The sequence below is a fragment of the Hyalella azteca genome, unplaced genomic scaffold (genome assembly GCF_000764305.2).
Source record: "Hyalella azteca isolate HAZT.00-mixed unplaced genomic scaffold, Hazt_2.0.2 contig9520, whole genome shotgun sequence".
Classification (NCBI taxonomy): domain Eukaryota; kingdom Metazoa; phylum Arthropoda; class Malacostraca; order Amphipoda; family Hyalellidae; genus Hyalella; species Hyalella azteca.
The window spans coordinates 3,892-25,926 of NW_025939589.1; the positions used below are offsets into that span (position 1 = coordinate 3,892).

The 22,035-nt window shown below is 37.4% G+C and overlaps 1 protein-coding gene across 1 annotated transcript in view; it reads left to right on the forward strand.

Moving 5' to 3' along the window:
- The first annotated feature begins 2,642 nt into the window (after window positions 1-2,642).
- The window catches only part of LOC108667447 (5-hydroxytryptamine receptor 1), a 102,517-nt gene continuing 83,124 nt past the window's right edge, over window positions 2,643-22,035 (forward strand). Inside the window, exon 1 of the mRNA XM_018154471.2 lies at window positions 2,643-2,952. The gene's annotated coding sequence lies outside the window, so the exon portion shown is untranslated. The remainder of the gene's footprint in view (window positions 2,953-22,035) is intronic.

A 22,035-nucleotide genomic window follows, 5' to 3' on the forward strand; every position in this document is an offset into this window, starting at 1 on the left:
ATGATCATTCGATTTATAAATCGACATGAAAATGTTTTTGCGACGGAATGCTTTTGAGTGCTTCGTATGATTTTCTTTTAAAGCTTATTCCATGACAAAAATGCCGTCTTCGAAGCAAAAGCTCTTAAACTAAGGGCCATGTTCCTTATAATAAAGAATTGTTACGCCCGGAGGCATAATTTATCTCGAACAATGGGGCAGGGATCACTAAGCAAACGAGCGTTGTTTCCTAATTTTATTTTTCAGCACGATAGTCATTTATTGATACAATGAGAACTGAATTGTAAACTAATCCAGCCATAAGCTAAACTTCGATGTCATCCTACTCATGAAGTTATCATTTGCACAAATTTCATCCCTTTCAGCAAATCTCATGCTGTTGCACACTATTGCATTAAATTGAGAGTCGGATTCTTTTAAAAGTAACAGTGACGAAACAGACACGAGCCTCGCATTGAGCATCAACGACAATTGTGGTGCCTTGTTGAGTGTTCGTAGCATGGATGACAAGTGTGGTGCCCTATTATTAAGTGTGTTCGTTGCATCAATGACAAGTGTGGTGCTATATTGAGTGTGTTCGTAGCATGGATGACATGTGTGGTGCCTTGTTGAGTGTGTTCGTAGCATCAATGAACAGTGTGGTGCCCTATTAAGTGTGTTCGTAGCATTAATGACAAGTGTGGTGCTATATTGAGTGTGTTCGTAGCATCAATGACAAGTCTGGTGCCCTATTGAGTGTGTTCGTAGCATCAATGACAAGTGTGGTGCCCTATTACTATTAAGTGTGTTCGTTGCATCAATGACAAGTGTGGTGCTATATTGAGTGTGTTCGTAGCATCAATGACAAGTGTAATGCCCTATTAAGTGTGTTCGTAGCATCAATGACAAATGTGGTGCCTTGTTAAGTGTGTTCGTAGCATCAGTGACAAGTGTGGTGCCCTACTGAGTGTGTTCGTAGCATCAATGACAAGTGTGGTGCCTTGTTAAGTGTGTTCGTAGCATCAGTGACAAGTGTGATGCCCTATTGATTGTGTTCGTAGCATCAATGACATGAGTGGTGCCATATTGAGTGTGTTCGTAGCATCAATGACAAGTCTGGTGCCGTATATTGAATAAGTTCGTGGCATTAATTACCAAGTTGAATCAATCACTAAGTCTGGAGCCCAACTGAGTGCGTTAGTAGCCTGACTGGTGTACATTGCCATTCAACAGATCACCGCGTAAGGGTATTAGTGCTGGCCGAGCTGGCATAACGAACGCATGTTTGGCCCAGCATTTCTCACCTGCGCCGGAACAATTCCCCAAACGTCCCTCGGCACATCGAGGCTTTGGTTAATGGAACGGCTTCCTGCAGAGAGATGGATTAGGAATTTGATTCAGGTTGATAGCGAAGCTGAATCTCTGCAGGACACATATACAGACGGTCACTGGTGAGCACTTGTGCTACAATCGATCCACTTTTACAACTATTAATGTTGTTAATAACGTTGGGCCAAGATTATACTTATTAAAATTCAAAATTCCAAAATTCCACTTATAAAGTCAAATGGTGGTCATGCTAAAGTTTCGTCAAATGATGTCATGCATTCAGAAATCTCTTTTCCTATTCAAGTCTGATACAAAAGGTTGCATTCAAAATGCAGTTATTAATCTATTTCTACGTTTCGGAAATAAACAGTAACACAAGGCGTATATATAGCTCTCTGAAATGTTCTGCCATGAATAATACACCTTCCCTCGAGTTACGCCACACAACTGAGCAACGGATTATTTGTAGCAATTTTATTATAAAAAACTTACGAATGAAATCCGAACGGTGCAAAGTGTCTGGGATATTGCTTTATAATATACCCACTATTTCCTCTGAGCTGGCCACTGCAGTTATGTAATGTAATGTCAAATAGCGACAGGTTTTTTGTTCTGTCCGTTGTTCTCTCGAAGGACATTAGTTATGACGTCGCCGGCAGCGCTGTCGTTTTTGTAATCGGCCACAGACAGTCCTTGCTACAGCGTCTTCGTTCAGCGAACCGATGTAGTGCGATATCCGTTTTTTGTGTAAGTGATAAGGACGACACGGCGCGGAAGATCGTCCGGGCGCAGCAGAGACCGCCGTTCAATATAGCGACGACCTTCACTCAATCCTGCATTTCGACGGCGGCACAACAGCGGCCGCGGCACCGCGATCTCCAGCGCCGCCCTGCCGAGCGCTGCTCACGTCCTTTGACCTTAGCGTACAAAACCCTTCCGGATTCGGATTCGCCTGTGAAAATTTGCATCCATGATTTTATGATTTAAACAAAGTAGAAATATAAATTTCTATAATAGAAATGAGCCCTCTAATGAGGGTTAGTTCAATCATGTCAGATCCATATGCTCCTACCTCGTTGCCCTAATATTGTCGTGTCCTCTATCGTGCTATCTAAAGGAGCCTAACAAGGTTGATCCGTACATATTGACAGAACGCGTCGTCAAGCGTTTCAGGAAGCTAATTGACGACGCCACCTTTATCACTTCTCAAAAGCACCCGGATGCCCCCTCCCTCTGACCGACCAATTACAGAACAGAGTCTGCTGCTGCCTTGACGATCATCAAGAGCTTCAGTTGCCCTCGCGCACTGCACTTGTGAGGTGGTAGGTGTTCGGGGGTTCTTTTGTCCAGCGTCGCATCGCGCTATTCGTCATTTAAGATTCAAATTTTAAAAAAGCAGGAACAGCGAACAATAATTTTAGCTGAGAATTTCCTAAGTGTTTTATTACACGTGCGTATTATTTCATGGAAGTAGGTATTACTACTTTGCAAGTGACATTTATTGTGATGGAGTTGATAGATCATTACCCACAGTTTTATGAGCCCTATCTCTTGAAATACTTGTAGTGAACTCAAGTTATTTCATGGAGTAAAAATTTCTACGGACAAATCTGTTCTGCTTCTGGACACGTCTGAACTGCCAAAGTAAGTCACGGTGAGGTAAATTAGAGTACTTTTCAGCGATTCAGGGTTCAATAAATTGTTGCCGCGGTCAAAAGTCTTTCCATGTTCAGAAATTACAGTTTGAACTTTATTTTTGCCGTTCTATGAGCTCTTTTAATTCATGTCTATAAAATTTCAAAACATGATCCATTTTGAATAAGGATTTAAACAGAAATACGACTTGATGATTGCTTATCTATTAAACCTCTCCTGATATAACACGACACAGAATAATTGAGAATAAAATTAGGATCACCTTATGGCTAACTATGATAATTTTTCATAGGGATTATTTTAAATCTCAAACCTTGAAGTTGATCAACTGACATCTCAAGTTGTTCGAGATGAAGCTTGTGTGTGACTTGCCTTATTTGAGAGAGCGTCCCGTGTAAACAGAAGAGAAGAGCAATGGCAAGTGTTCCAGAGGTCAACTTCTAGGAATACATGATCATAAATCAACACAACCCGTGGATTACACAACACGATAGGATGCACAATATATTTCTTTTATCCATGAAATACTTCGGTTGCATTACCGTTTGCAAATGATTTTATACATAAGTCAAATCCTTATATAAAAACATGAGTTGTAAATGCTGAACGATCTTTAAGCTTGATATTCCAGCCTAAACTCACGCTTCAAAAAGTCTTTTCCATCATTAGATTTATATTATCGATAATGTTAATGAGCTTGCTTCATAAAACTGGTTCACCAATTTATTGTGGAATACTTCACTAAACACCCGTGAGTGAGAATAACGGTAACAAGTGGCTGCTAAAGACGCTAAACGAGTGGCTATAACGTGGCTGCTGATGATGAGTGATGGTTTGATAGTGTGTGGCTGCTGATGATGGGTGATGGCATGATAGTGTGTGGCTGCTGATGATGGGTGATGGCATGATAGTGTGTGGTTGCTGATGATGGAGGATGGCATGATAGTGTGTGATTACTATCGCCTTATTCAATCAAAAAAGTTTGAAAGCCATTTGCAAATTATATAGTATGTTCAGAAACACGGGTACGGGCGAACGCAACTCAAGCAGCAAGAATTTTTTATTTTATTTAAAATCATAATTCACAAAAAGATGAACTTAAGGTGGTATGAAATTTAAGCTCCCTCTTTCGGTGTCTCTGATAGGGGAACTTCAGATCCTCCAGAATATTAAAAGGAGGAAAACAGAAAGGGAATCCAAAATCAGTATATCTTCAGTAAAAATATTTCGGAAATTAACTAGATCCCAGCTGACTTCAAAAACGTAAAGTATGCAGATATAAATTATTGAGTGACCAAATTAACAAGTTGGATATTAAAGCTTTTCTACAGAATGAACGTGCGAAGAATGAACGCTTGAGATTGTAAATCGGTATGTTCTGCCTTCTTCCACCCGTCTACTCGGTAGTTAGGTGTTAATTTCTTCAGTTGATCGATCTATTGATTTAAGTTGATCGATCTATTGACTATACTTGTGTTCTTGAAGCTTTTCAACCGATAATAGAGCTGGTATCGTAAACTTTTTCATTAAAGATATTGTTAATATACATGGCTTTTTATTCGATTCAAAAATTTTTGGTCAATTTGGAATTTTAACAGAGTAAAGATATAAGCTCTTTTTTTAGGATCCCTATAAATTTATTAACATAAACCTAGGTTAAATGTCACCTTTAGCTCGTATTCATTAAATTGCAGACTGATTGCTTTGTTCGATGGATTTGAGGGTTTCATTATTCAGTCTCATCTTGTGAATATTCGAATACTGGATTCAGATCTGCTTTGTAAGTAAAGGTGTCTGAACAAATTGATAATTTTTGAACCCATACTGAATCTGGTAGTCGAAACTTTTTCATAATAGATATCATAAATTTTGTGAGCGTTTCTCCCGCTAATACTGTAAATTAGTAGTCGATTTGCGGTTCTAGCATTCAAGTGGTCTGAAACTTGTATTGGGAAACATTGCAATGTAAATAATAAAACATTTCCGTGCATACAAATTGAATTTTGATACGCTCGAAACTCATGCAAACAACCAGCCCAATTTTTAGCTGGACGAGCAGGAGATCTCGTATCGACATCCGCTGATACTTGCTAAGCTGTCAGCTAAGCCTGTCCTTGCAGAAGCGAAAGCAGGATTTGCGATAATACACGAGCCATTGACTACTATAAGAAAATTCTATAATCCGGACAATGCTGAGTGATGCGGAAGAAGTTCGCAGGTTCCCGGTTCTTCCCATTACATGGGAAGCCTCTACAAGTTCTCAGTAGTATAATGTACTTACTTGCACGTTAGAAGCAAGACTGCGACTATGACACAAGTAAACACGTAGTTCAACGTTGTGTATGTGTATTGAATGTACATTCAGCGACGTTATTTTGGAGCATAATAATATAACTCAAGTTCAATGAAGCCAAATGCTGGCGCAGCGGAGGTAATTCGGTAGTTCGGTTTGCATGTTCCTCAATTGGTTGGCAGGTGAAGTTACTCTCGTTTAGGCCAATTTGGTGCTGAAGTTGACCAAGTTGGCATTGATCAGTCAGTGAAGTTCCTCTTTGCATAATGCGTATGTTGTGTTACCCGCGTATCGATGTGTAACATGAACATAAACGAATATATAAAACTGCTCTAGAGCGCACCTGTTGAGTGTTGTTTAATGATATAGATTTAGAATTTGCAGGTGTTCTCATCTTTATGTGGTAATTTGTTCTGGTATAACTCTGACCGGGCCCCAACATGTGTCAGCTGAAACGAGGATTAAAGAGAAATGTGGAATAAGGTTATTTTCTGACATATTTTGAAGAAGAATAAGGGCTGCCAGGTTAATTTAACTTTCAAATATTGAATGATATAATTTAGTCGCTCTTAAACTGCTCAAACTGTCGATTTAAAGAATATTCATCTCGTCGGGCAGCATCATAAGTACAGTTTCTAACGACATTTAGATTCGTGAAAAGTCAATATGTAACGTCCATTAATAAAATTACTCCAGCAATAAAAGCTATTCCAATCTAAATACATTTTATAACGCCTACGAAGAACACCATTTATTATAACGTTATTACGTTATATAACGGTCAAATTATAACCTGACATGAATAACGTTACTTCTGCCAATCAAATTCGCTTTATAACGTCCATAAATAATATTATTCCGGCAATCGAAGCTATTCGAGCTTGAAGACATTATATAACGTATATAAATAACATTATTCTGGCAATCAAAGTCATATTACAACGTTTATGAAAAAACTATTTAGGCAATCAATATGGGCGATTTGTTCAAATACGACCAACTCTACGTTCATTTTTTACAGCACTTCTCTTCAACTTCACTCCTTGTTATTTGTTTGCCTGCTGCAAATCTTATAATCGATATTTAACACACTTCTACCTGTCCAATCGATCTGAAATTTTGCACACTCGGGGAAGGTCGGAGAAAATGCACGAAAATCAATATTGACAGAATAAATAATTTTGAATTTTTTTACATATTAACAAAAATTTTGAAAATACATATTTTTTAAATATTTGAAATAAAATAAGATATTCATTGTACATGTGTAACATCGGAGTCACTGGCCTCTTAAGAAGTGTTGTATTTAAAATGTGATTTTCAAACGCATATTATTGTATAGCTGTCCAAGCTGATGAGGATAGAATTAAATGTTTGAAAACGTTAATATTCATTCCTTCACCATTTATAAATTATGCTTCATGAATTAACAAGGCGTATTAATTCAAATCCTTATTGTAATTGGAGTTGCTTGCTCTGATAAAAATTGTAGCTGCAATTGACGAAATTTTAATTGTATATGAATAAAATAAAGAGCGCGTCATATAACATGTCTGCAAGAATTTAAGCGCACAGTAGCTTGTTATCAGACATCATTAAATGCGCGAAGTTTGTTAATAGTTCCACTGAGCAATCTTATTGACATTATATTTAAGGCTGCTTATCGGTTTTTCCTTTTCATTTGCAATGTTCAAGTTCTATTATACGCTTATTATGCAGCCGTCTACACTCACAGAGGAATGAGGAACTTCGTCCGAATAACGATGCACTTCCTGCTCTCTTGTGGGTCCTCAAGACTCAGTTTGGTTCGGCAAGTATCAGTTGTATGAGTAGAAAGTGAGTCATTATTTAGACCAAATAACCAATTGATTTGTTTGAGTGCAGAATAACCAAAAAAATAGCGTGTATACGCATAGCAAATCTGTGGAGTCGAATTTTATGAGCAACACCATAAGTCTTAAAAGTTATTAAATTGGCCTTGCTCTGTCAATTAGATCATTCTAGCACAATAGCATTTTCCCGCCAAACTTGATTCTCTGAACCCAATTAAAAAACGACGTTGTTTTTGCTTATCAACAGCGAAATTTTAGACATTAATGAATTATTTGCCGTTAAACAATGAATTGATAGAACAAACTTTTTTGTATAAATGAGTCACTCCAATTATTCAACCATGCAAGTAAGCAACATCAGTAGAGCGTAAAATGAGTGAAAAGGTAACGAGATAGGGATAATTTAAGTTCATCAACAGAATGCGGCTATGAAATCCCGGGAGCGGAGCCCCATCGTATCGAAAACAAGCATCGCATTGAGACAAAATGCTGATTGTCAAGCGGTTATACTGTAGTCGAAACTGTAGTGTAGGGCTGCGTGCTCAGTCGGCACAGGATGTGTTATGATATATGGCTGCTGTGTTGGCGTGCGTGTACACTGTACAGTCTGTACAGGTTGTGTTATAAGGCTGCTATGTTGCAGCGTAGCAATACGGCGTGAGGTTACGTGCGTGTACAATGTACAGTCTGCACCGGTGTCGTCATAAGGCTGCTGTGCTGTGGCTTAAATATTAAGTGTGGGAAAGCTTATAGTCTAGTATTCGGCACAAGTTAGTGTACGATGATAAGATTTGGTAGTGGACGATGCGATATTGAATCGTAATTAAGTATGACCTGAGGGATGGTTCTGTTGTAGCGGGATCCGGGGATATAGAGGAACAGCGTAAACGATTATAGAATATACTTTTGGATTATAGTTCGGCTTACAGTTACCTGACATTAGTCATGATGTGGCTGAACACTTGCTGCTCAACAAGACCAAGTCATGCTTGCTGGCCGCACATCCTGTCTCTCTGTCACTCAGCGATGATATAACGCCCGCCACACGGACAGCGGCCATCACTTCGGGCACGTTTAGAGACACTCGCTTGCGGATTGCAGGAGCGAAACTCGACGTTCTACTGTAACACCACTAAAAGCAATAGAATCGTGTGGAAAAGAAGAAGTGAAAGTCTTTCAAGGTGATGATGGATTTGATCGTGAAGGGGCAAGCTGGTATTATTATTGAATTAGACAATTGTGTGTCTCATAATTGCGTTTGCAAGTCGTGGTGCTTTTTTGATGTCAAAAAGTGAGGCTAAATTGTGCATGTTGTTTGAAAATTTATTTGCGTGATCTTATTCGCATGGAATAACGACACATATCTTCATCGTTTTAAATGCCCATAAGAGTTTTTTGCAATTTTGTCACCATTCTTAGCTCTATTAGACCATGGTCTACGATTATCTGAAATAATTTCTACCAGACAGTGGTTATTAGTGGATTTCTATTTGTATTATACCCATAAGTGCTCTCTCTCTCCAGCGGTCATGAGGCTTCATTTGTTTAGAATGCTCTCTCAACAATATATTACTTCTCTGGCTTAATTACAAGACTCGCTACAATGTGTCTCAGTCAAAACGTAGTAAAATTTTTGCCAACAACTAATAAACTTAGGTCAATCGATCGTTGACCTCTACTATGGCATACATTTGAAGCTGCGGCTCAACGCTTGCCTATGTATGAGTGGTTCTTCCACGTCCGAGCGATCGCCCTAACATGAATTATTGAGAGGCTCATTCATTTTTCAAGCATCTTACTGCACGAGGTTGAAGATCAGTTGTTGAAAGTTTGAAGCATAAACAAGGAATATTTTTAATTTAAACATACGCTATGACTGCTTAATTTTATTTTTTTAGCAATAACATATCATGATAAAAAGTATAGTAGACGTTACTCATCAATTCGTAAAAATACTTTCTTGTGACATTTAGCGTACAAGCAAGTATTAGGAGTGACCAATAAATATTATAGTCTATTCCCCACTCACTCTATGTTGAGCAAAAGGGTCTGCAGGTTACCGATAAATTTTATTTTTAAAATATTATTTCTAATAAGAAAAGTCGCATTTATAATTATAAAATATTCGTTTAAAAATTACTTTTTAAAGACAACACTTCCAAAGAATCCAATGTCTCCAATCTTACAGATGTACAAAGAATTTCTCATTTAAATATAAATTTTTTTTATTATATACATTTTTTTCAAAATTATTTATTCTGTTAATTGATTCATGCATTGCTCTGAATTCACACAAGTGTGCAAAATTTCAGATCAATTAGACAGGTAAAAGTATGTCAAATATCAGTTATAAGATTTATAGCTGACAAAATTATTTTTTCAATTTTTTTTAATATTGAAAAGCATTTTTTTTTAATTTTTAAAATAATTTATTTTGACATTTGTTTCATGCATTAACTCCAACTTTACACGAGTGTGCAAAATTTCAGACTGATAGGATAAGTATAAGTGTGTTAAATTTCGATTACAAGATTTGCAGCAGACAAACAAACAAACAACAAGAAGTGAAATTAAATAAAAGTGTTGTAAAATAGCACGGGCTATGCAAGGTATTATACCCGATGACTCAAGAACTATGCATAGGTACTGGATGCGAACGAAGACGTGACGGTCGCCTCTTTACTTCAGTTCAAAGAGATTCTAGATACAGAGCATCATGCTGCAGCTACTTGTTCACACGACGGAGTAATGGTGAAGCTGGTAAAGCTAAACAATTTCATGACACACTCAAGCGATAAAAAGTAATTTTTACATTTACCTAGTCTTTTAACATACATATATTACTGAATTTGAATTGCACAATAAACATTATGCCTTCTGAGTCAGTTATCAGGTCTTAATATGAGTCATCAGCATGCAGGGCTGATTGATTTTTCTTATTCCGATAGAAAATGTTTTCAGTCTTGAGCAATGCTATAGGAAAGTATTACGTACTGCTCGTCGGTGCGCACGATATCTTACCTTGCTCGATGATCTGTAAAATGATTGGAATTTCGGTCTCATGAATGGTGTGGTCTCATGAATGGTGTCGATATTTTTACTAATAATTGAGACACTTCAAATAAATTTTGAATGTCTTAAATCTATAGATGTTAATCTATTGACTATTTGCTTGGAGCAAAGTTCTTTTGTAGGAAGCAGAAATTTAAAAGAAAAGTAAAGTCAATTCATCATATTTTTTCATCACAAATGTTTTCGATTATAAGGGAATGTGAATTTACGTGATGTTTGTGGCGTCCCCTGTAGTATATGGGTCTCGACATTAATTGATATTGTACCAGTGCTGTCCGAGCAATAATAGCTTAGGTGATACATGATTCCCTGCGATCCTGAGCAGCACATTGATGCAAGCATTGCTAATGATGACTGCGTCTTGCTGTCTTTCTGAAGAAAAGCGATAGTCTTTCTCATATGAGAAAACTCGGCACCATCAGGAAATGACGGCGACTTGCCAGTTCTGATATACTAGCCTGTACGGCCTGCTGTTCTGCCTGTACGGCCTGTATGGCTTGCACGCAGAACTCGTCCAAAGGATCAGATTGCTTTTCATTACGCAGTTTTATCGCTCGATGAATGAGACACGCTGATATTGTTAGAATAGAATAGAAGTGTCGGCGCTGAAGAAATAGGCCCATGGCGTCTAGGATATTGAATGATATTCTCACACACTTTCATCAATATTCGTGAATGAGATACGCTGATATTGTTGAATGATATTCTCACACACTTTCATCAATATTCGTGAATGAGATACGCTGATATTGTTGAATGATATTCTCACACAGTTTTATCACTTCACGAATTAGATTTGCTGATATCTTTGACGCTCGAGAAAAGCTTAATTATTTGACAAGAATATAGGATCGAGCTTTCGATCATGCAATAGAAATGAAAAAAAAATCAATTTGAGCTTGCATGAACACAATTGTTAACAGACAAATACTACCGTGTCTATAAAACAGTATATTTAAATAAATGAAATTGTCTCGATTACAACATAAGCACCAGATATTTAGTTACGAGACTCCATGTAGCAGAATAGATTCGATGACCTAGAAGTGATAAAACAATTTCTCAATGTATAAGTGCGTAACTGATCACGTACTTAAAAAGATTACTCTAATGAAACTCTCAACTACCCATAAAATTCTCGCCTCGGAAGTAGAATTCCCATGATTCGAGCTTTCTATTCACTTAACTTACTAACTTTGTGATAGAAAATCTTTCTGCTGGTCAATTTCCCTCTTCAACTTGATCAAATGAGATGTGCACTTAGAATTTCGATTTGTATTTGCCAATTTCGAGGTAAAGTTATTATTCAGTTATTCCAGTGAGACGCTTTCGTCACAGGCGCTACATGCATGGTTCCGCTCATTGCTAAGCGTCTTCATGGGCTTGTGCAATTGAATAATATTAGCTAGAACGGTTTTTTATCGCTGAAATTTAACAAGACTTTATTTTTGAAATTTTGTTTGAGCGAGAACAAGGAAGAAGTTATTGCCAATATTCTCCAATTCCACAAATCCTTACATGACACAAATCCGAGTTAACCGCTATTGTGTGAACTATAGATGTAGCCGCATCATTTTTCTGCCGCGTGATAGACATTTCAGAAATGAAAAATTTGAACTAAATCCGCAAATGTATTGACAATTGAAGTGCAACGCATTGGACAACTTTACATGAATTTTATGTTTAATAATGCAATTTCTTCTCTACATCCAGAAAAATCCAGCACATTTTTTAACGTCGTTTGGCACAATATGGCGCTTTTGTTTTAGATCTGCGGCAAAGCTTTCAGAGTAGCGCCGGATTTAATTAAGACCAGTGAATGGTGTTCGCGGTCCAGCCTGCTTCCACCCCTACATCTGTCCCTACCCGGCACCATTTCCATCAATTCCAATATTTCAGTAACTTTCACTTCTCAATCATCCATATATAGGTTATATTATTATTTCTTTAGTGGCCAACAATGAATAAAATTTGTTCTCTGTTTGCAGTTTTGTATGTACAAAAACTTCTTGTTCGATGAAATTCAGCATAACTCACAAATCTCAACTTTCGAGTACATAAAAATGAAGCATTTTGGCTGAAACTCGTTGTTTTTCAGTCATTGACAAATGCAATGCAAGCCAAATTTTAATCCCGTGTATATTCGCTGGTGCTTTAGAGTTCATTTGACTTTATTTTTTACAAAGTTTATTTAAATTCATGTTTAATTTTTAAGGATTTCATGCAGCCGGTATAGTGTGTTAAATTGTTGCACTGAAAGCTGATAAGAGAAAATGCAATTTTTCGATATAAATCACAGGCATAGCTTGGCAGCAGAAATTTATGTGACACACTCATAGTTGGGATGAAGTTTGCTGTCTCTGCTTCCTCAAACAATTTTCCCGCGATGAATCTCATTTACGATTATTAAGCAAGCAGCAAGTACGACTGCATAGGCTTTTTAGCGTCGCTTAACGACGCATTCTTCTGCTAAAATTAATGCGACGCGTTTATAATTCAAGAGCAGCTGCATAGTTCGTGTTGTGCCCCGGCATGCGGCCCTGCGTGTTGGCATGCCGTGACTTCCTACTCCCCAAATCAGGAGAGCGCGACACGTATCCTCCAGCGTATCCTTCACACACCGTAAGTCATGACGAACAAGCTGTACACGCACGAACTGACCGTCGGCGTCATCACAGTCGTGACGTTCCTTCATATGTTCCTGGAATGAGGAGGGTGAACCAGTAAGGATTTATGACTGAGGGAAATCTGTTTAGGCAACGTTAACCAAACATGGATAAGTCGCTCATAACTTCAGTGGTGTTTTAAAGCACACTTGCGATCAAATAAAAACTATGTAACGATGTAACTTTATAGAATAGGATATATTCTTAATTTTGAATAGTTGCAATGCAACTATTATAATTTGTGTACTCGGAGATGCCTTCTCATAGATTAATATCTTAATGCACGTGAATTCTGCTTCATCTCACTGAAGGACCTAATTGAGACTCGCAGAAATATTTAGTAATTTTCAGCTTCAGTGCTGTTGTCGTTGTATGTTTATTGAAATCAATTTAACAAAGATTATTCTTGTTAGCAGGAATTCGTCGTTACCACTGGAACGATTCGATAGCGATGGTGTGTCTTATTTCTAAAAATGAGACTGGGCAAGATATCCTATAACGAACATTGCCCAATTTGCATCATCAAATATTCTTCGCAATCATCATCATTCTGAAATCAGGAACTAATTTCGGTTTCTTGCATAATGGCATCCATAAACTCTGTCTTTGCCCCGACTGGAACATGAGCGCCCGAGAAGTTTTTGTTGGCAGTTTTTTTACAAGGTCCCTCGAGTAACCCGAAGCCCGAAGTGTGGGAGCTCATCCAAGAAGCTCAGAGTATTCATTCCGCGAAGTCCTCCTCTGAGATCCAAGTTTATTTGCAAGGAAGCATGACGCACTGAGTCGCATCTCAGAAACATGAAGCGCAGCGAACGCTGCTGTTCTCTTGAGTCTTTTTTTCGAGGAATTATTGTGAATTATTTTTTGTCTGGTATAAATTCCAGTAAATTTATTGAGTAAGATCTTCAAAACGTGCAAAAATCGACATAGTTCACTCTGGTAAGACCGCTGGACTTGAAAATCTCATTGAAGAAAGAACCTTTAAAGTATTCATGTCGTTCTGCATTTGGTGCCTTGAAAGAACTTGAATGAGTGTATAAACTTAATTTTAAATCAAAATCTTGAATTTACAATCACTATGACTATTTGTAGAAAAAAATGGAAAAACCTTATTTTTTTCTGCCGTCAATTTTTTGTTTGTCATGTGGTACAAATCGTGCAATTATACGGAACCATTTTTTTCGAGTACGGCAAGGAAGGCGAGGGAACAAATGTGGCATGTTGCCTGAGAAGAGTTGCTTGCTGCAGCCAATTCCTACTCGGCGACACCCGGGATTTTCGTTAGATTAACCAGGCTAATCCTAGGGCATTCAGAGGACCAAGAAAAGCGGGACTACCTCGCGTGACGTCCCATCTGATGTCCCGGGACAGCGGACGACGATATCGTTGTCCTTTGATGTTGTCCCGCGAGACCTAGAGCTCGACAAAGAAGTGCTAGAGGCCAAAGCGCTAGAAGCAGCGACATGCTAGGGCCAATTGAATGAGGCGTAAGTTGCCGTGATTAAGATTGCGTTACAAGTTGTTAAGAGGAGACTGAAGCTTTTGGTGCATTGCTGTGATACGGGCATAGAGTTTTAGACTCTTTCTGAAGTTTTAACTTAATTAAATTAATTTGCATTCTTTACACCTCTGTGAATTGAATGGAGCAATCTTTTCAAATTCACCAAACATCCATATTTAATTTCACACAAAGTCTCCATGTTAATCAAAGGCCAGTTTACTTCGAATCATGTTTCAAATTTTCATTTTTTTACATATGTCTTTGTATGAGAGCAATAAAAAAGAGTTTGAATGAAATTATTATCCATAAAATTTTCATTTCAACGGAGTGAACAATACGCGAGCGAGCCAAAATTGAAATTTTTCAAGCAGAGCCAACCGTGAAGCCCTTCACACTTTGATTGAATAACATTTACCGGAATGTGAATAGATTCTGTTGCATTCTTACTTACAAATTCTATTAAAACGAATAATTCGGCAATGTAGAAAGCTGGTGAAAACTGAATCCTGTTTTAAACTGCATTTAATTTTACCTTCAGTACACATTCAAAGAAGTAAAATAATTCATTGTGAATCAATGCTTAAATTGATCAACAAGTTATTTTCACTATGTCTAGTCTAATATTACGTAACATTATACTGATGTTCAATATGAAAATTTGAGACACGCCATGAGACTGCAACTCCTGACGGTCATGAATGCATTGATTAAAATTTTTAAACTAAATATTGGAGTTTTTATCTCAAACTTTCTTAGCTCAAAATAATGTACATGATTAATCGTATTGGATTGAAAATTTAAAGTAAATTTCATGATTATTTCTGAACATGAGCAAATGTTGAAAGAATATATCTTATGTGCTTAAACAAAACCGGCTATACCTGCCTTTAAATGTATCACCATTAAAAAATTGGTTAATTTATTTATGATCATTTGACGCAATATGAGCTTAAGTCCATTTTTGAAAGTCAAGTTATGCATTTTCATCTGGGATCGCACGAACAAAAAATTCCTATAAGTCGTTAACTGCAGCCCTCGAGTAAACGTTAATAACTTATTTATAATATGAAATAGAATAGATTTTGATTATTCACCCGCTAGCTAAAGACTATAATGATTACTTGTCCCTGATTGAAGTAACTCAGCCCGGGAGCCTGAACGCAAATTTAGAAATTAATATACGCAGTGTGCAGGCATACATATTTTACTTGTGAATCGCTACTATTTCATCAAAAAACACAGTTTTACAATGCGTAGATCTTGATCAATCATTGCTATGTCAATAATTTGTATCATTTATCAATCTTGGAATGGAGTTCATTCTTTTTTCTCGTAATTAATCAAATGCTTTTGCTTATATAATGACCTATAGCCCCAGAAAATTATTTATTAACACACTAGTTCGTGACACTTCATGCATTTAAAATATTCACTACTTCCGACAGTAATCTTCAGGTGCTGAAAAATATTAAAACATTTTGTGTGGAACTGAATATTTCATATACAACCTTTCCCGAAATAAACCTGGAATTTAAAGATATGCTCTTGAAAAGCTTCTTAACTCGAACCGAAAATTTACTCTAATGGAAATCAGGAAGAAGTGAGAGCACGAAGCCTCAAACCTAGCATTTTTTCGTTGAATCGAAGATTGCACATAAAACTCACACGCTAAGACGATCATTTGGTCTCACTTGTCACTGTGCCATTTAGCATTTTTGAACAATAAAGTGTTGCAACAGAGAAAATTTTTCTAAATGATGAAGAAGCTAGAGTTGTGAAATTCTGCATGGATGAAGTACAGTTCATATTTTCTTTATTTGCAATAAAATTAATTTTTTGTTAGACCCTTTTAGCGAGGAGCATGAATAATATTAATCGTCTCATGATTCTTGGATACAATTTAAAAAGAAATGACGCGGTGTTTCTGATTAAGATAACACTAAAGCAGAATTAAAAAACCTAAATGCTACTCAATAAGATGCTAACATAAAGAGTATTATTCGCATCTTGAATTTTTCATCGGCCGGGCATTTCTTGGTTATCTTGGCTGCGTAAAAAAACATGACGGATGGCCGCATCTGAGGACATGAGAGGCGGAGGCGCGGACGGGCGAACGCGTTCACCATAACGGCTTGTCGTGCCAGCCTCGCATTACTGAGGCAGACAACAGTGAGGCGGGCGATGCTCCAAGTCTCGACCTTAAATAGAGCACAGGAATTTATGCAAGAAGCCAGAAGTATCTATGTTTGGCAGTGTTAGAGAAATTTGAATTATGCTAATAATATCTCCTACAAGTAAAAAACATTTATTTCCACTGTTCACGTTGAATTATCTATCGATGATTGACTTCCTGATGATTAAACACTGGAAAATAAAATAGTACGTTAAAAATGAATATGCCTTCATTTATAATCACCAAAATGCACGCCTGGTTGCATTGTTCGTCGTTGAATTGACTGGGGAGCCACTATGTTAACTATTTGATATACTGCCCAGCGCGCAGGTTGATCTCTAACTTGTTGCAAGTCAAACCCCCTAACTTACTCCTCACACAAGCACGTCCAGAGTGGACTCCCTCTCCCCTGTCAAAGTCTGGTCTCCTGACAAGTTGTTTGTGTGCTCAATAAAGTGTATACTCGCAGCGTCCTCCTGAAGCAGTTTCCTGAGGATGTCAGCTCCTTCGACAGCAACGTTGTTTGTTCGATAAGCCTGGCTACAGTGACCGCTGACGTCGGCATTGGAGAAAGATGAGGAAACCTACGTTCAAAAATGTCAATCATCGAGGACTCGCGAAAATGCAGGCTTCTGTTAAACTTTATGCAACGTTCCAGTGCGTTCCTTGAAGTGAAACGTCGGTATTAATAGAGAAATAATGATGCAAAGGATGACTTAATAATAATGTAATAATAATGGCGATGAACAAATTGGTTTTCAAATAATTTGTAAATTTTCTCAAGGAAAATTATATAAATCTTTAATTTTGAATTAAAGGAAATTATAATCGATGAAAGCTAAAGCTAAGACCGATATATTATACAGAATTATTTTACAATTTGATTTCTTTGTAGCCATTTTAATATTTAATTTTACATTACTGTTTTGGATTTGGCCCATATCTTCAGAAATACTTCAAGGCGAGTAGCCAACCACTTGCATGGCCTATGGGCACTTGCAATATCTACTGGAACTTTCCTATCGACACTTTTGATACCCATGAGTACCTTCAAAAGGTATTGGCATTTGCAATATCGACGGGCACATTCAATATCTATCACCACCTTCAATATTTTTTATACCTGCATTATCTAGGGGTACTTTCAAGTTGTATTGACACTTTCAATACCTATCATCAATCACAGACGTCAATCACGCGTGGAACTTCTATTTACGAACTTCAAGTAGTCTTCAGTCAAGACTGCACGCGATATCGTGGTGATACATGTTAGAATTTGCGTCAATGAAAGGAGGAAATCCATGGTAAGAAATAATTCAGCTTCTCCAGCCCGCTCAGATGTCTGGGGTAATTTCGTTCATAAGATAAAAAATCACACAGAGCAACTTGCCTATTCTAAAAATCGGACGCAGTAACAATTTTAAGAATAAATCCATCCACGTAGGTAACAAATGTCAATTGGCGTGCAATGATCGTTAACTTACAAGTTGATATGCATGTTGTGCATAATGCGCTAACGGGTCTCGGTGGTTGTAGCGTACTATCAACCCTGACGCACACATCCCATCCTTCATCAACAATGAGCCATCCTCGCTGTCTTCCCGTCTCAAGTTCAACGGCAAACTAAGCTCCTTTAGTTTTTAAGATGCGCTACTGAGCTCGCTAAGTTTGGGGTTCAATAGTGTCTTAAATTTCATCGGTCGAATAGGTTTTTGAAAGTTTGCTCGCATTATTAGCTTGGTGATGGCGGCCCTAATTATGCAAGGAGCTAAGCATTTTCGAGGCTACTTCAGCATCATTTCAGAACGACGAAGAAACTGAGATTCCACGAACTGGATAAGTTTACTTCCTCATGCAGGACGCTCGCCGTTGGAACTATTCTCAGTTTGAAGTTTGATAGAAAGAATTCAAAAGATTGTCTCCTGGAATAAAGATTAATTTACTAATTTTTTATTTAATTTGCGAGGAAGATGAACAACAAAACTGTCGAAAATCCCTCACAAATATCATTCAACAGAAGCTAAACTAGATGAATAATAAGAAACGAACTCAATATTAGTTACGAAAAATTATTGACGGAACGTTCATGAATACGTAAAGCTTACAACAATCTTAATAATGTTATATTCAGCACAGATTTCCATAAATAAGGTGAGGTTGGTCTCAAGTCAAGTTTAGTTCTTTACAACTTGACCGCACCTACCTTTTATATATAATAAACATCGTTGAATGCTGTGTATCTTCCAATCATCCATCGTAGCGCATTGGCCATTATTGAATCCTTGTTTTGAATTTTTGGTTTGAGAGGCGATTTGAAAATGAAGGAATGTGATTAATTCAATACTTCAATAATTGGATGAGTACGCTTCGGGTTCGGGCCGGGTATCGCAATTGAGACCTGTGACCAGCTAGAACAAGAACAATGCTCCGCTCTCTCTGGCATATTTCCTTCCGCTGTGTAAAGTCACTCACCTCACTGATGTACATAGAAGTGACTTAGGCGTTAAATAGAGAAGAGGAACTCGACTGCAAATGGCAGACCGAGATTAGAAAAGCGGTGCTAGTGTTAGAGCGCTTCAATTCCGCGGCGTGGGCAGCCATGGCTTTGTTGCGCGTTCCCTCTATTTTGAGGCGTCGCAGCTGCATCAAAGACGCTCACTTAGTGGTGTCTTTCACGCCAGCCTATCTTAATTCTGTCCCTTGCTACAGTGAGCCTTGTGTCCTCTAGTTATATTTGTAATAGAACATTCTTAATGTAAAGGCTTGTGTTATATGTCATATAGCCTCATATTTAGTGAAATATTTTTTTTTTATAATCGTGGAATATTTTTTCGACTGAACACAGATGTTAAACACATGGAATCGATGATATTTATTCTTCTGAACTGAACACATGGAATCGATGATATTTATTCTTCATGAGCAGCAAGTTAGGATAGTGGGAATTAATTTAGGTTATAATTTGATTGCAATAGTCATGCTTGAAAAATGGTGTAATTGGGATATTCCTTCGTTAGATGGAAGATGAATAAGTTATTACGATTTTGAAGATAGTGATGCACAAACTTTAAAGTTTTCCAAACAAACTGAATAGTTGAAGCCGCCGAAACCAATCCAGAATACCCTCTATACTCTTGTATTATACGCCTGTTTTTACGCCATCTCCTCTTCAGTCCAAATGGGTCAAATACTAAAATTCGACTAAGGCGTATATGGTAGACCACTTAGGCAAATTCTCGTTTCCTTTTATAAATCATACGTGGAAAAATATTTCCAGTTTCTGCACTTATTTTTCTTCACAATTTATATGATGCAATCAAACTCAGGCGAAATAATATTAATAAGCAAATACGTCCCAATAATTTTGCTTCCGCGATTATATATACACATTCTTATTTTAATACGCATATATAATATTTCTATGCAATATTGATGAGCACGTTCTTCGTTTATACTTCTCGAGATAGTGGAAACCCCATAATGTATTTTTCGCGGTAAAAAACAAACTGAGTGGGAATTTAAAATAATTTTAATATCTTGCAGAATACAATGAAGAGGAGGCAGAGATGATGTATTTCTACGTATTAATCTATAATCTAATATCGTGTACAATATGTTAGGTAATTATATTAGGTTATTAGTTTGCAGTATAGTTTTCTTAGTACAAAATTTAAAAACGAGCCCAGGGTTTAAATGATGAGGATCAATTAAAAGCAAAACTTGGAATATAATTTATGTTTAACTCAAAAAAATATGTTATCCTAATGAAAAAATGTGTCCAATTATCCTGGTAAATATAAATGACTCTTTTGAACTATTATATTTCATTGATTGACAATGTATAATACTGAAGATACATACATTTTCATATACTTCTCATTCATTTTCCACGGCTACATTTGCAATAGAATGGAAAATGTATAGCAGATGAAGCCTATGATGTCATGTAGCAGATGAAGCCTATTTCGAGTTCGAGTTTTTTTAAATAAAACGATTTGTTAAGATATAAGAAAATATTTGGTTGAGCTTCAAACGAGCGACTTCTAGCAAGCGACATCCAGTTTTAATTCCGGGGATTTCGTATTAGACGGTAAAAAGTGTGAACTTTTAGCGATACCGAATTTTTTAAGGAAATCTGGCGCAACTTCCTATATGCAACAGAGCGGCTGGGCCAGTTTTTCACACGCCTTAAATTCAAAGTGAAATTCCACTTTACGTTGTTCTCTTATTTTCTATCGCTCAGGCTAGCGAGTTTGCCGGTCGCGCTCCATATTTAAAAACAAAACGTCCGATATTCAGCCCCAGCCTTATCGCCTGACGTCAAATCGATGGAGCACTTAAACTTGGGCGCAGGTCTTTAGTAAAGCAATTTTCTTTTTGTTTGCGATCGACGGTGTAGAGGCATTTCATTCATCTTCCACTGAGCATTTCTCAACACGGATGTAAGGTCAAATGATATTAATATCCTTCTTGTGAGTCGATGAATCAATTCATTTCCTCACTATCTTCTTTCATCTAGAATTCTAGATAGTCACCCAACAAGGGCACGCAGTGCTCGAGGTAAGAAATACCGAGGTATGAAGTTTCCACAGCCTTAACGAAATAGCGGAACGCAAGTTCCGAAACTTTCCGAGCGAAATGTATTCGGTTCCGTGAGATGAAACGAAATGAATGAAAATTTAGATTTTACTTGACTGCTGCTTGGGAATTGTATCAACAGGGCTTCCTCATTTTTACAGGAGCACAAACAGTCTTTAGTTGTGTGATGTGTGGGGAAGTGGCTTGATGTGGCTTTGATTGCCATTTCTGATGTTGAAATTGTTGATTGTGAGTGATGTGTCTTCAATTATTCAGTGGCGTCTAAAGTAATTTCATTTTTCAGTCTTCTAACCAATAGTTCATATTAACTGATGACAGAAACACAGAAGTTATCATCCGATCATATTCGGTTTCGATATGTGTTACCAAGTCAATTCTTATGACGAATTGACTTCGTATCTCAGTGGAGGATTCAATGTGATTTTATTTATGGCCTCTCTCCCTCTAAACCCAAGCCCCATGAACTCTTAAAGCTAAGAATCTTCAAACATTAGTAACGACCACAAGTAAATAATGACTGAGATAAAAGCGCACACGTGGCTCTCGATGTTATGTACCACGGACAACGTGGAATGAACACTCATGCGATCTCGTCAACTGTATAGGAACGGGGGTTCCTGTAGTTACAATGCATGCAAGGGGGCAAACTTAACAGGATATTTTCCATGAAGCTGTGATTTTATCTAACCGCTACCTGATAACCTCCGTCCCTCTTTGTAACCGCAATTTTCACCATGCGATTGTATGTGGTATAATATTTGTACAAATATGATGGCAAATACTGACAAACATGACACTGCTGAGGATCAGACTCATATTGCATAAGCAGGAGACAGCGTGGCACCTAAAGTAAGAGTGTAAGACTTAATATTCTGTTGCAGCTTCGTGTTTGCTGATTTTTTTTTCATTTCACCTTGTGGTTGGTGCAGAATGGA